We start from the raw sequence: 7095 nt of genomic DNA on the forward strand, positions 1-7095 counted from the left end.
AATGGTAAGTCCTAGCTACCTCAAACTTGCACTTTGTTATACTAAAATTGAATTTTCTAAAAAACGGCGTACTTAACTTTTTTCTAAAAAGAGTGTAAATTGCAATATTTGGATGGAAATTTGCGGAGTTTTCTTTAATTTTGCATAAGGTTTGGATGATTTTTGGGGTTTTTGGTGTAGAAGTAACCTTATTTTTATAAAAAATTAGGGAAAAATAAAATATTTAAAAAATAGTTGCCGGTATTGTAAAAACTTCACTGTACCTAAACTTTATTGACTGACTGTATATCTTATTTAAGTTAAGTACGACAAAAACTTTCGAAGTACTTCATATACATATAAGCTTAAAAAGAACTGAATTTACTTAAAAATCAATATGCTTAAATTTAGAAAAGCAAGACAAAGTGAACTAATATTTTTACTTTTAAGCAGAACGCACTTTTGTTTTTAACTTACTACTTAGGTTTAATACTACTACTACTACTAATGTGGTTTATACATTTTTAATAAATGCGTTTAAACAGTTCCGCACTAGTTCGTTTCCCTACAGGGTATGTATACACTTCATATATAGTAGGTAAGAAACGTGTGCATTAAAAAATAACGAAATGGCAAGTAACTCAAAGTCTGTAACTCCGCATTTCACAAGTTTCAAAGTTTTCGGTTTATCGCGGATAGGTTTTGAATCATTTTTATTAATCATTTAATTTTAATTATCAATTTTAAGAACTTTTTAAGTATATACCGTATTCTACAAGCAATTATGAATAATTTGATACCTTAGCAAGAGATGTGCTTTCAGAATAAACTAACTTTTAAAGATAAAATATTCTGCGATCTTCAGCGTAATTTTTATTCCAAAAACACCTTAATTGAAGGCACATTTGAAAAATACGTCGGAACGATCGAAATCTTTCTATAACTGCTAGTCCTTATAAAATTACATATTTCTGTAAAATGTTTCAAAAAAGTGTTCTCTAGAAGTGTGTAAAACCTCCGATTTAGTACTTTTATTATGCTCCTTCTTGTAGTCAGAATATTTCGAGCGTGGTATCAAATCAATTTTTTTTGACAAAGGTTCTGTTAGTTGCTCTTACTTAATTGGAGCCTTTTAAATTCAATGGCGTCCCCAGTTTTCCCGATTGTCTCCCCTTTTGGAGATAGTGGTACTTGAAACTCTGCTTAATTTTTAACTATTTTATAAAAAAAACTCCCTCAGTTTTGAAGGTTTTGCACACGCTTGTATTTTAACATTTCCTTGACTATGTCATAAAATCATCGAAATCGGTTCACTCTAAAATCAATCTCCCATACAACTGATTGTCCAGAGACGTTGCTTTGCGTTATAACTCCTCCAATTAAGCAGGTAAAAATTTAGTATAGGTTCAGTTTAACATATAGCACGCATACAATTTATTATTCAGATATGAAATTAGAGTTATATCGCAAACACACATATCTGAGTAATCAGTTGTATTGGAGCTATACGTCAAAGTGCACTCATTTCGATAATTTTAAGGAATAATTAAAGTAATATTAAAAAACCGGTATATGCAAAATTTTAGTAAAATTAGTTAATTTAAATAGTTATAATTTAATGAAATTTTCAAATACGGTTATCTCAAAAACCGGAGCGAATCTGGTAAAATGGGGGATGCCATTGAATTTAGAACGTCCCAATTAAGTGAGTTCGACTTTCAAAATCTTTGCTCAAAATTTACAACTTGAACAACGTAATTGAACCCAGCTTATACTTTTGTTTTCTATTTCATGTTTATTCCTCGTCTAACTTTTGAAGCACTTGATGAAAATGAATTACACTTATATTAATCGATTCATCGAGAGTACGAATAAAATGATATATAAAACATAGGTGTGCTCACAAATTTAAAAATTAAAATTTTTTTAAAGTGTACCTATTTTTTAGATTTACCCATACGCGCGAAAAGGACAATGAAAAGGTAATATTTTTTAAGTTATAGCCCGCACACAATGAAAACGACGAGCTACAGACCACAGCTGTTAAATTATTTTAACGCGTACTCTTATGTAGATAATTATTTTGGCGACGACCGGGCTACACGACGGCCGGTTCTACACACCGGAATGACTCGGGTTTTACCCGACCAAGGGCTGTTGTTTCGGCGATCTAACCCCGTTTAGGTCGGCGAAATCCATCAAACGTCGCTCGATCCTAGGGCTACATCTTCTCCGCACCCTTCTGCTCAGGGCTGGCATAGAGTCAAATCCAGGGCCAGAAATCTACACCTGCTGCGTATGCCAGAGACGACTGCATACAAACTCCACCTCGGTCAGGTGCAATGCCTGTGACGGGTGGAGTCACCTCCGTAACTGCTCGGGCCTACGTACGCACCGGCAATGGACCACGTCGTTCGTGGCCCCATGCTGTGCGAACCGGACCGCCTCCACGGCAAACCACCACCCGTCTGGGCAGCACACAATCAACACACCCACACCCCAACACAACACAACAATAGACACACAAACAAACACAATAGCACCCACACAGCGCCGCCGGCAACTCCTAGTCCCTCCGACAATCTGCTCTGTTTTTCAGTCCAGAATATACCGTAACGTGACATCAGTCAAGTGCAACTCTTGCCTCGGCTGGTGCCACTTTAGGGCGTGCTCAGGACTTCGCAACACGCGAGATTGGACGAGTGACTATGTGGGCCCCTGCTGTGCTGCCCCGTCGCATCACTCCCCCGCGACGCCGCCAACCACCACCACAAGGCAGCACCCCCTTTTGCAGCACGTACAGCAGGGGGCCGGCAGGCAACACAACTCTTTAACACCACACGTCACAATCGGTCTCCCAAGGCACACAAAGGTGCTACAATTTAACTATAATGGACTCCAGAGCAAGATCGAGGAGGTAACTGTCTTTATGGGAAGGCATGGAATATTAATAGCTGCGGTCCAAGAGACGAAGTTGCACGGCAATTCAACCCTGTTTAATTTCGATGGATACAACGTGCACCGTCGAGTTCGCGAGCGAGATAATGGTGGAGGTTTAGCGTTCATCATGCACCACGCCGTGCAGTATTGTTTCATTGAAGCAGACATCGACCGCAGGGATACCATCCTACAATGTCAGGGTATTGATATCCGGTCAGGCGATGTTGAGCTCGAAATATTTAACGTATACATACCCCCTGTCACCAGCTGCCCGGCAGGATATCACCCTGAAATAGAGGCGCTACTCAGAGGTGAAAAACGTATGGTAGTTGGCGACTTTAACGCGCACTACGATCTTTGGCACTCAAGCCTGTCAAATGATCGTAGGGGAATACATCTGGCTGAGCAGATAGACGATTCGACATTCTGTACAATGAACGANTTTGGCACTCAAGCCTGTCAAATGATCGTAGGGGAATACATCTGGCTGAGCAGATAGACGATTCGACATTCTGTACAATGAACGACGACGCACCCACCAGGATTATGGGCAGCTGCTGCAGCTCGCCAGATCTAACAATTGTTAGCGCTGGTCTGATAAACAGCGTATCATGGCGACCTATGCTGACTCTAGCATCAGACCATCTGCCCATAGTCATCTCGATTGATAAATCTGCGACTTTGTTTCCGTGGATCACCGGACTTATGTCAACTTTTCCAAAGCAGACTGGAAAGGCTTCACGGATGTTACTGAGGGCGCCTTAACTGGACTACCCATACCAACCGACGTTCATGTAGGTGAACGTAAGTTCCGCAGGGTTGACACCGCTGCTGCAGCTCGCTTCATCCCAGCAGGATTTATTAAGGATCCACGTCCAAATTTTCCTGACGAAGCGGCTGTTCTAGCTGATGAGCAGACAACCGTCCCCCGTATTAGGGATCTCAATTCGGAGGTTCGGCAACTTGTGAACGTACATAAGCGGAAGAAATGGGAAGAGCATCTGAAGACCTGCAACATCGCCCCTGGTGTGAGCAAGCTTTGGTCAACCGTGAGGTCGGTGTCCAACCCGACGAAGCGCGACGACAGAGTCGAGATAGACTTTGGTGACTACGCTTCGTCGGACCCGGAGAGATGCGCGAGCTATCTTAGCCGGCAGTTCATTCCGCATCCTCCGGTGGATAAAGCCAAACGTCGAGTGACCAGAAGGCTGCACAAAGTGCCAAAACCTAGTGCGCCTCTTGTTTTCACCAGCGGTGAGGTAAGGGTAGCCATCGGGAAAGCGAAAGCCGGAAGCAGTTCCTTGCTGGGGGCCACAGACGTGGCCATCCCAGCGGACAACTGCTCGCGGAAGAGCCCTCGCCACGGCACGTCAGGAGTCATCTTTACGAACTGACGGACGAAGTCCAGAGGTATATCAAACAACCCGTCAACTTACCGACAGGCCCTGCACCGCATTCACAGGGAATCAGTCTCAAGTTATGTAGACTCCCGCCCTGTGAATGCCGTTCTAGGCAAACAATCACCGGACATGGACGGGACAGAACTTTGTCTGCCTCGGGAGACCCGCACTACAATAGCACAACTTCGCTCTGGCTATTGCAGCAGGCTCAACAGCTACCCGTGCAGAATCAACGAGGATGTGCCCAACCAATGCCCGGTATGTAGAGAGTCGCCACATGACTCCCGGCACCTCTTCACAGGCCCTGAGAACCCCACTCAGCTTACGCCCCTGTGCCTATGGAAGAAGCACACTTCCTGGGCCTCCCCCTAGCTGAAATTGATGACAACGTTGATGGATGAAACGCCCCGAACGGGGCTTAGTAGCCGCTACAACAACAACAGCAACAGCTGTGGTTGTGACCAGATTAGATCTATTTCTATTTTTCCGGTTCTTCCTCTTTTTTTATGTAAAACTTATACAAATTCATGATGTCGCTGCCGCATTTAGATAATGAAGATAGCAAATTGGAGGCTCTGGCCCATAGTAGGGATGGGTAAATTCGATATCCGAAGCATCGAGATTCGAATTTTAATCGAATTTTCGCTCCGAAATGGCGAATTTTTGAAATCGAACTTTAAGGTGCTANATCGCCCCTGGTGTGAGCAAGCTTTGGTCAACCGTGAGGTCGGTGTCCAACCCGACGNAAATTTTCCTGACGAAGCGGCTGTTCTAGCTGATGAGCAGACAACCGTCCCCCGTATTAGGGATCTCAATTCGGAGGTTCGGCAACTTGTGAACGTACATAAGCGGAAGAAATGGGAAGAGCATCTGAAGACCTGCAACATCGCCCCTGGTGTGAGCAAGCTTTGGTCAACCGTGAGGTCGGTGTCCAACCCGACGAAGCGCGACGACAGAGTCGAGATAGACTTTGGTGACTACGCTTCGTCGGACCCGGAGAGATGCGCGAGCTATCTTAGCCGGCAGTTCATTCCGCATCCTCCGGTGGATAAAGCCAAACGTCGAGTGACCAGAAGGCTGCACAAAGTGCCAAAACCTAGTGCGCCTCTTGTTTTCACCAGCGGTGAGGTAAGGGTAGCCATCGGGAAAGCGAAAGCCGGAAGCAGTTCCTTGCTGGGGGCCACAGACGTGGCCATCCCAGCGGACAACTGCTCGCGGAAGAGCCCTCGCCACGGCACGTCAGGAGTCATCTTTACGAACTGACGGACGAAGTCCAGAGGTATATCAAACAACCCGTCAACTTACCGACAGGCCCTGCACCGCATTCACAGGGAATCAGTCTCAAGTTATGTAGACTCCCGCCCTGTGAATGCCGTTCTAGGCAAACAATCACCGGACATGGACGGGACAGAACTTTGTCTGCCTCGGGAGACCCGCACTACAATAGCACAACTTCGCTCTGGCTATTGCAGCAGGCTCAACAGCTACCCGTGCAGAATCAACGAGGATGTGCCCAACCAATGCCCGGTATGTAGAGAGTCGCCACATGACTCCCGGCACCTCTTCACAGGCCCTGAGAACCCCACTCAGCTTACGCCCCTGTGCCTATGGAAGAAGCACACTTCCTGGGCCTCCCCCTAGCTGAAATTGATGACAACGTTGATGGATGAAACGCCCCGAACGGGGCTTAGTAGCCGCTACAACAACAACAGCAACAGCTGTGGTTGTGACCAGATTAGATCTATTTCTATTTTTCCGGTTCTTCCTCTTTTTTTATGTAAAACTTATACAAATTCATGATGTCGCTGCCGCATTTAGATAATGAAGATAGCAAATTGGAGGCTCTGGCCCATAGTAGGGATGGGTAAATTCGATATCCGAAGCATCGAGATTCGAATTTTAATCGAATTTTCGCTCCGAAATGGCGAATTTTTGAAATCGAACTTTAAGGTGCTAAAATTCGGATAAAATCGAACTTTTCTAGAAAAATATGGATTTTCTTCTTTATTTGCAAAAAAGCAAATCTGCGACTTTTTGACTAAATTTGGCATCACTCTAGATGACGCCACGTTTGACTTAGGGATGCAAGTAAAAAAAAACATCGACTTTTTTCTAATGCATCGATGTATCGTATATAAAAATCGGTATTTTCGATGCATCGAATAAATTGAAAACATACAAGAAAATGGAACTATCGGACTTACAGCCCTATTCCGGTTTTGCAATACAATGACAATTGATCATCCTTCATTATCGTGATTTTGTCATTGTCGTTGCACGTTGCTGTTCCTAACAATGAAAGTGAAAAGCTTTTGTCAACTTACCATGCATGGTGAAAAGTTCATTGTTGTAGAAACAGCTGGTCAACGCTATTATTTGCAAAAAATATGAGCGGTGAAACACCAGAAAAGTGAGTATTTGTGTGAAATAGATAAATTCGTATATTTATAACATTTATAAATATTTTAGACGTGCAAAATATGAGCGGACGACGCAGGAGCAGCTGCAATTTTATGTGAAGTTTTGTAGGGAGCATCCGGAGCTGCTNCGCACGGCTGCGCAAATAACTAAAATTTGTTCTGCCATTGAAATTAATTGATTTTTATATTTTTTCACAAATTTATTAAATCGTCGCACTTTTTAAANACCGCATTCACAGGGAATCAGTCTCAAGTTATGTAGACTCCCGCCCTGTGAATGCCGTTCTAGGCAAACAATCACCGGACATGGACGGGACAGAACTTTGTCTGCCTCGGGAGACCCGCACTACAATAGC

This window comes from Rhagoletis zephyria, unplaced genomic scaffold, assembly GCF_001687245.7.
Source record: "Rhagoletis zephyria isolate East Lansing unplaced genomic scaffold, Rhagoletis_zephyria_1.1 Rzeph_scaffold_03858, whole genome shotgun sequence".
Taxonomy (NCBI): Eukaryota; Metazoa; Arthropoda; class Insecta; order Diptera; family Tephritidae; genus Rhagoletis; species Rhagoletis zephyria.